This window comes from Octopus bimaculoides, chromosome 7 (assembly GCF_001194135.2).
Source record: "Octopus bimaculoides isolate UCB-OBI-ISO-001 chromosome 7, ASM119413v2, whole genome shotgun sequence".
In the NCBI taxonomy this organism is placed as follows: domain Eukaryota; kingdom Metazoa; phylum Mollusca; class Cephalopoda; order Octopoda; family Octopodidae; genus Octopus; species Octopus bimaculoides.
In genome coordinates, this window is record NC_068987.1 from 74,971,148 (window position 1) to 74,980,747 (window position 9,600).

The window sequence follows — 9,600 nt, forward strand, 5'->3', positions numbered from 1 at the left end:
ATATATATATATATATATATATATATATATATATATATATATATATATACATACACACACCAGATTTCCACATAGTTTTTGTCCTTACCAAGTTCATTCACAAGGCACTGGTCAGCCCATGGCTATAGCAAAAGTTACGGAGACAGAAGCACACCAACATTAGTTGTCAAGCGATGATGGTGGTGAGGGCAAACACAAACACACACATATATACGTGTGTGTTTGTGTCTGTTTGTCCCCCACCACCATTGCTTGACAACCGATATTGGTGTGTTTCTGTCTCCATAACTTAGTGGTTCAGTAAAGGAGACAAATAGAATAAGTAGTAGGCTTACAAAGAATAAGTCCTGGGGTTGATTTGTTTGACTAAAACCCCTTTAGATGGTGCTCCAGCATGATCACAGTCAAATAACTGAAACAAGTAAAAGAATATGTATATGTGTGTGTCTTTGCATTTGTTTCCCTCCATTGCCTGACAACTGTTGTTGGTTTGATTATGGCCCAATAACTTAGTAATTCAGCAAAAGAAATTGATAGAATAAATATCAGTCAATTTGTTCAACTAAACCCTTCAACACAATGTCCCACCATGGCTGAACTCCAAAGTCTCTTATAATTTAAATGCACTTTCTTTCTTTTCATCCCATAGTTTACCTATGTATGTTAATGTTTTTACAGTTAGATCCTAACCATTAATATTTATCAATTGCAGTTATGTGAAGATTTAGCATATCATAATCGTTTAGCACTTCATCATCATTTAACATCTATTTTCCATGTTGGCATGGGTTTGGACAGTTTGATAGGAGCTGCCCAGGTTCCAGTTGTCTGTTTTGGCATGGTTTCTATGGCTGGATGCCCTTCCTAATGCTAACCACTTTACAGAGTGTACTGGTTGCTTTTCACGTGGCATCAGAATGGGTGCTGTATACTTGACACTGGCATATGTGTGTTTTATGTGGCACCAGGATGGGTGCTTTATGTGTGACACTGACATGATGCAAACAAAAGCTTTTAACTGAAGACAACATGCATTTTTTTGTTAGAAATTTTTGTCTTGGCTGGAACATTTCTGAGTCTATTCAAATAGAACTGAGCTTGGGGTTAAGCAATACCACCAGCAACAGGGTAGCCTTTGTACGGGCACTTAAGTTTTTAGAAATATCAATCAAATCTGTCTCAAAACACTCCTTACTGTCTTGTATTTAATGATGTAATTTTGCAAGAATTATTTTTATCATTATTTTAATGCCCACTTTTTCAGAGTTTACTGAGGTAGATTTTCTATGGTTTGATGCATGTCCTATCACTAGCCCTCATCTGTTTCCAAGCAAAGTAATATTTCCCCATGGCCAGACATTTTTTTGGCAGAAAAAAATCATACTTTTGGAAATGAATAACATTCATTAAGGAGACACAAGCATATATACACTCATTCATACATTAATGTATATATATGTATGTAACAGGCTTCTTTTAGTTTCCATTACCAAATCCACTCACAAGGCTTTGGTCAACCCAGAGCTATAGTAGATATATGCCCAAGGTTCCATGCAGTGGGACTGAACCTGAAACCCTGTGGTTAGGAGACAAACTTCTTAACCACACATCCCCACCTGTGCACAATATTTAAAGAAAAGTAAAAAGATGGAATAGTCACAACTAAAATGCCTAATCATAGATTAACAGCATCAGGGCTGACGTAGGAGCTAAACAACAAATACTTTGGGATGATATATTTCATTCATATTGATTATCACAGTTTAATTAGTAATGTGAGATTTCTACTTAAATTGTGATTTTGAGAGTATCTTATAGAACTGTTATATTTTTCAGCTCAAAAATGTACCAGTATCAATTTATTAATTTTTATAAGTACAGTAGTCCTGTTGGCTGGTTAGTCGTACACTAACAAGAATTGATCAAGCAGTACAAGGTACAAAGAAGGTTTTTGTTTTTGCTGTTGTTTAGTCTGGGGCCAGTTCACATTCGTTGAGCAAATTTATCATCAGATGCTTCCCAACTGTAAATAACCTGTCTGTTATTCGGCCAAAGTGTATTTGATGTTATATTATTTAATATGTCCTACTTATTTTTAAAATGGTATAGTGTGATTGGTGCAAGATTTAGCTGACGTTTCTAAGTTTGAGCAACTGCATTGAGGTTCATTTTAAGTGTTCCATGTTGTTTGGCCTCAGGTCAGCCATGACCTGTAATTTTTGAAATGTTTTTTCATAGTGTATCTAGTACTACATTATCAAATGTGTCCTTATGGTTTAAGAAAATAGGGTTTAATTTGGAGGGGATATTTGGTTGCTGTTTCTAACTAGTACAGTGACTGCTTAGAGACACTTTTTTGCAATGATTATAAGAAGGTTGTAATAAATTGTCTAGATTTTCTTGTAGCCAAGCTATTTTAGCATTATATTTCTTATAATAGATATCTTATATAATACTTTAGACTATATTAATGTCCAAGATGAGTTGTTCTTAATAAGAATGTAATTTTTAAAACGAGTAAAAGTGTAAAAGAATGAAAGAATATATTTTATGATAGGCTTCTTTCAGTTTCTGTCCATGAAATCAACTTACAAGGCTTTAGTCATCCCTTAGTTATAGTAGATACTCACTGAAGGTACTATGCTGTGGGACTGAGTCCAAAGCCATGTGGTTAGGAAGCAAGCTTTTTAATCACACAACTACACCTGTTCCTGTCCATGCTTGCACCTCCACTAGTTAAAATAAGTATTAGTCAAGAGTTGGGTTCACTTAAAATCTGTGATTTTATACCTCTCATAGAAATTGTTTTGGTTTGTTATTTAACCTCACATCTGCACTTTACAAACAGGCAGGCATTCCAATAATGACCATCATCATTATTTTTTTTTTTATTGTATATCTAGAATGTTATTATCCAGTGTGTCCTTTCAAATGGTTTAACATATGATTTGAGGGAGATTTGACTTCAGTTTCTAGAAAGCTGAGCAACCATCTAATGCCTAATTGTTGCTTCTGACTGTAACTTTCTCTGTCTTTTCTCTCTTTCTACTTCATCCTCCTTGTCTCCTTCTCATTCCTTTCTTGCGCTCTCTCTCTCCCCCCCCCCTATCTGTTTCTTCCTTTTTTTTACCTTCTATATGTGAGTGTGTGTTAAAGAGAAAGAGAACAGCATATCTACGGTTTGGTGACTTGCATCCAATTTTGTTTGCTTATAACTTTCTTAGTAATGCTTGTTTTTAAATGAAATTTTACAGAGATACATTTTCAAAGGTGTAGATGGCAATTTAGTGATAAATCAAAAACGAAATTTTATTCTACTCAGATAAAAAGTCCACACTATATTCAGTAATTCACTAACTTCCTTATGATTGTTGCACAACATAAAGACATCTCTGACATTATCTTAATTAATATTATTCAATATGAAATCAGAAGGCATGATAAAAAATTTCCCAATTTATGTTTATCCTACTTCTATACAAATAGAAAGTATTGCTACTGAATACATCCAGTTTTTATTGTTGTAGGCTAAATGTAAGAGGGGGGAATTTTATTTTATCGTGCATATTTTTCCATTGATGTCTGTTTCTTGATAACCTTGAAGTCAGTAAGAAAATAGGTTTCTAGTTACAGAACTTCATATTACAAGTTTTCGTGAATATAATGCTTCAGTAATGCAGGTTACGTTTGTGTATTTGTATATAGATATGTGTTATATATATATGTATATATTTGAAAAAAATTACTAGAAATGGCTTTTCTGATAAGTTTTTCACTTTAATAATTAGATATTTATTATAGATTGTTTATAAGTTTATTTATTAACTTATAAACATCTAATTATTTTAACATCTATAATAAACACCTAATAATAAATATCTAGTTAGTAAAGTGGAAAAATTATCAGAGTTTATTTTTTTATGCCTATAAATGCAGCCTGCCCATGAACTAGCAAAACACATACCTTGTGTATGTATGTTTGGTATTGTTTATATATATATATAAATTCAGCTGGAAAGCTATGTAAGTGATTTAAGGCTTCAGTGTTTTGTGCAATGCACAAAACTCTTGGTCCTTGGTTTACAACCAAGCCAAATCAAAAATATATACATTTATGTATTGAGTTCTATTTCAGTTTGTTCCAACAAGCCCTCATATATAGATACATACATACATGTGTAAGTGTGTGCATGTATATATGTATGTAGCCATCTGTTTATCTTACTTGATGTAAATACATCATTGAAAGTCAAATTACTGTGGCAGAATATGCATTGGAAGGAGACAAAAATCATCCTAGCAACATCTAACAAAAGTATTCGATTCATTTTAACCTAGTTAGGCTTATGCTTTATCAATAGCATGTATTCACAGCTAACCACATGACTAGACAAAATTTGAAACATTTCTGGTGAGAACAATTGTCAACTAATTGCATGATCAGTTTTTCAACTCACTATAATGCATATGCCAGACTCTAGCACAGTGGTTTCCAACCCTTTCATTTAAATGAGTTTTCTCAAGGACCCCTTTTTATATGCTTATCCTTATGTGTGTTTTTATATATATATGTACATATGAAATTTTGAATCTACTTCATAGACCCCTGGTGGTCTGCAGACCCTAGGTTGGGGACCAGTGCCCAAGTATATTGCATATAAAGTGTGAGCTCTAAGAGTTGTTACCAGATAAACAGTTTATCTCTATCACCTAGTTCTTAAAAATGTTATAAACAAGGGAGACAATTCCAATGAGACTAGTGAAATTTACATATGTGAGCCCACCTCCACTCTTTCGCATACTAATGTATGCAAAATGCTTGTACCCTGAGCTTCTGAAAAAACAAAAAGGGCGGAGTGGGGGCTATATCATGTAGTCCTTGATAGGTGAAATATTCTTTGGATATAAAACTGCTCACTCAGAGCTGACCTGGAGGTTAAACAAAACCAGTTATCTCTTTTTCCTACTCTGTTCATCTACCTAATATTGTTGACCATGTCCTAGTGACCTGCTAGAAACAGCAGCCGAATCCTTTTCAGTACTTTATCTTAACAAAAAGCAGAATCTATTCAGTAATGTTGTCTGGGATACATTGTACCAAGAAAGATAAAAAGGACAACCATAGCTGGAGCGCCTTTGGTCATAGATCTGCTTCATCAGGGTTAATCTGGGCCTAAGCAGCAACACTATTAGCTAATATTTCTTAAAAAGAACACATTACTTAGTGTTGTCCAAAGTACACTATTCCCTCCACCAAATATTGAGATAGCCATGGTTAGAATACTTATAAAACTGTAGGCCTGTTTGATGGGGTTGATTTGGGACTAAATAATGATGTCAAAAATTTTTTTAAAAACTGTACTGCAGTACAACATTACAGGTCTATAAAATACTTTGTCTTTTGATTGAATGACCTTCGTACTGCTAATGAGAGACAAAATTGCAAGTTCAACACAAGACCCTGTAAATTTGGAATACCGTAAATCATCGAGTGTAGTTCACTCTTGAGTATAATACGCAGGGGATTTTTAGGGGGCTGTAAATCTGTAAAACCTAAACCTTGTGTATAATACGCACCCCTTCTCTAACTTGAGTCAAGGTGGTTTATATAACATCCTTGGTTTGTAAACGTATATACGGTAACGTCCTTTATTATTATTGTATATACAACATAATGCAAATGTGTAGCTTTTTTGTGCACTTTGCAGAAAATAAAGAAATAACAGTAATAACGTCAGTGAAAAATAAATATTAAGTAAATTGCCTTTACATATTTATCACTATCAGATACAAGCCTGACATCACAAAATGCGTCTGAATAAACATTGCCGGACAGCAAATAGAGACTCGGACATTGCTTAGAAAATATTTTTCATTTTTAACCTCGTATATAGTACGCACTAGGGATTTTGACCTTTAAATTTTGGGGGAAAAATGCGGATTATACTCGAGGATTTACGGTACTGATAAATTTACACAGATGAACTCATAGAGGATGCCTCATTACATATATAAGATCATGCATCCAGTAGATAGATACCACAAATGATATTGATACATTAGTGCACAATAATAAATGCAACCATTTTCAGTAAAAATGTACATCATGAGCATCCACATTCTCTCCACAACACTAACATCAAGAAGTCTCCTTGTGAATGTGACTTGGGCATTACTGTCAGCAGTGATTTGTGCTGGACAAAGCACATCTCTAAAATTGTCAAGAAGGCTGAGGGTGTCTTGGCATCACTCAGCCAGACCTTTGTCAACTGCTCTCCAGCTATCTGTTTAAGGCTGTACATGGCTATGGTGCAGCCACACTTGGAATTTGCAGTACCAGTTTGGAATCTCTGTCTTGCTCAGGACATTGACCTCCTGGAAACTGTTCAGTGACGTGCAACCAAGTAAATACCCTCCATCAGACATCTACCATACTCTGAACACCTTGCTTCCCTGGGCATAGATACACTGAAACTCTGACGTCTGGGAAAAGACTTGGTAAACACGCACAAAATTATTAATCATCATACCAACAACCACCTTGAGCTCTATGTGCCCTACACCCGTGGCCATGTCTACAAAGTCAGAAAACAGCACAGTTCCCATGACTTTTGGAAACATTTTTTCACACTCAGGTGTAATATGATATCACAGCTTAACTCCCTTTATATCCTAAACAATCTACATCAATACAACCATATACCTCAGAAAACCACTTATAACAACTCTACTGACACATCACCTACTCAATGCATGAAGCCACTACAACCACAAAACAAACAAGCTCCAACTCTCAACAACTTACCCATCATTGTCACAACATGCACCAATGAACAATATAACAAAAACACATTTAAACAACAGCTTAACACTTCCGCGAGGCCCAATATTTGAAGGTCATGCTCCACCACCTCATCTCAGGTCTTCCTGGTTCCATCTCTTCTACAGGTTTCCTCAACTGCTAGGATGTGACACTTTTTCACACAGCTCTCCTCATCCATACGCAACACTTGACCATACCAGCACAGTCATCTCTCTTGCATACCACATTTAACGCTTCTTTTGTCCAACTTTTCTCTCAAGGCGTTTACACTCTGTCGTATATGCACACTGACATTACATATCCAGCGGAGCATACTCGCTTTATTTCTTGCAAGCTTACGCATGTCCTCAGCAGTCACAGCCCATGTTTCATTTCTGTGTAGCATGGCTGTTCACACACATGCATCATAGAGTCTACCTTTCACTCTGAGTGAGAGGCCCTTTGTTACCAGCAGAGGTAGGAGCTCTCTGAACTTTGCCTAGGCTATTCTTATTCTAGCAGCTACGCTCTCAGAGTATCCACTCCCGCTACTGACTTGGTCACCTAGGTAACGGAAACTATCGACTACTTCACCAACAACCATCACTAGTACCACCACCACTATCACTACTACCACCACTATCATCACCATCACAATGATGATCACAACGGGCCACCACCACTTTGTCATTACTGTCAGGAGTATGAGGAATCCAATTTCTTCACATGTCAAAGCTGTCATGCGGTGATTTGTCAGATTTAAGTAAACATACCATGCAGGGTCAGCAATATATCTGATATTTGACCTTAAATGTGGTTATTGTAATACATGTGAAGCCCTCAGTTTAAGAGGACTCTGCTCTCATTGACACTACACAAATTCTGCAGCTACAAATGAACATCTTTAAGCATCTTTAATATTGACACAATGGGAAAATGGATGTTACAAAGACAAAGTTATTTTTTATAGATATCACTTCTTATAAACTAATCAAAGGATACAAAATGCATGTGTCCTCTGCAAAATAACTGTTGGGTACAGATGAAATTTTGCCCTTTGTTGCCAGTTTATAAAGAGGTAGCCATTGCACCACACCATTTAACACCATCAACACAACACATTGGATGATATTGTCTTAGATACACTATATCTGGTAAAAGAAAAGATAGAATGATCACAGGCTTGCTTACTTCTTTGCTGATCTGCAGCTAAGACAACAATAATTACAGCAAGAACAACCACAACAGCAGCAGCAAGACACCAGGTCTTTGGTTGCATTTAGCAAAGTTCACTGTTGCAAATGTCTGGACCAGACACTCCAATTACCTTCTACCCCATTTTTTTTCTCTGCTTATAGTCCCTAAACTGAAGATGTCCAGGCCGGCCCCCAGCCATATTATTCTCTCTAATATGAAAAGGCCAAGCAGGTCATAGACATTCCTTCTTTCTTTGACTAACTTATTAAAAAACATCAAACTCTGAAGTTGGAAATATTTTTTATAGCTTATCATGTCTATTCAAACAGACTGAGCTGAACATTATGGTAAGGTAAATAAATCTTTGACATGAAATTTTTGTAGTGTTGTTGTTTAACTACACATAAGTCCCGAGAGAACAAACTTGTGACCAAATCTATTCCATTCATGGTTATCATGTTCTTTCTTTTTTTCTTTTGCAGTGTGCATTGTGTATTTAGAACTACATCAACAAACTTATACTTCCTTCCGTTCTTTTTTTTTTTTTTTTTTCGGAGTAAAAAAAATTACAGAGTAATTTGAGATGGGATTTGGTTGCTATTTCTAGCAAATCAAGAGAACATGTAGACAGGTTCACTCATTAGCCTGTTCGGAGTTTGAAGTGTTGTTAGACTAACAGGAACATGAAGTGTCAGATAACGTATTTATTAGTTATGCCCCTTTGTAATCTGAATTCAAATCTCACCAGGGTTATTGCAACTTTAATTGTTAAGTATTGCGAGGAACAGGTTTCCAATAAGACAATTACTGGGTTATTGCATTATAGATAGCAAGAATGACAAAAGAATAATAGGAAGTGTTTGCAACTCAGCATAGAACAAATATCTTAAGGCACTTTGCTTGTAATGAATTTATCTTTTACTTGTTTCAGTCATTTGACAGCAGCCATACTGTGATCCTTGCCTTGAGGGATTTAGTCAAACAAATTAATCCCTAGACTTATTATTTTCCAAAGTCTGGTGCTTATACGATTAGTCTCTTTCGGTGAATTGCTAAATTACAGGGATGTAAACAAACTAACACTAGTTGTCAACATTAACTCAAAGACACATACATGTATATCTATCTCTATCTATATATATATATATATATACATATATATATATATATATAAATATCCTTTTGTCTGCTAGTTTTTCTATCTATTTATCCGTCTGTCTATCTATCTATTTATCTCTCTCTCTCTCTCTCTCTCTCTCTATCTATCTAGGGGCAGCCCCAACTTGGGTGCCTGAGGGGCACGTGCCCCCCTCAAGAAAAGAAGTGCACCCTTGTAAATAATGTTTCTCCTGGAAATATATTCCCTTCTGACTTTGTGCCCTTCCCTCAAAAAATTCTTACGACTACACCTGCTATCTACCTATCTGTCTGCCTATCTATCTGCCTGTCTGTTTGTCTGTCTGTCTGTCTCTCTCTCTCTCTCTCTCTCTCTCTGTATATATATATATATATATATGTATGTATGTATGCATGCATATATATATGTATGTATGCATGCATATATATATGTATGTATGCATGCATATATATATGTATGTATG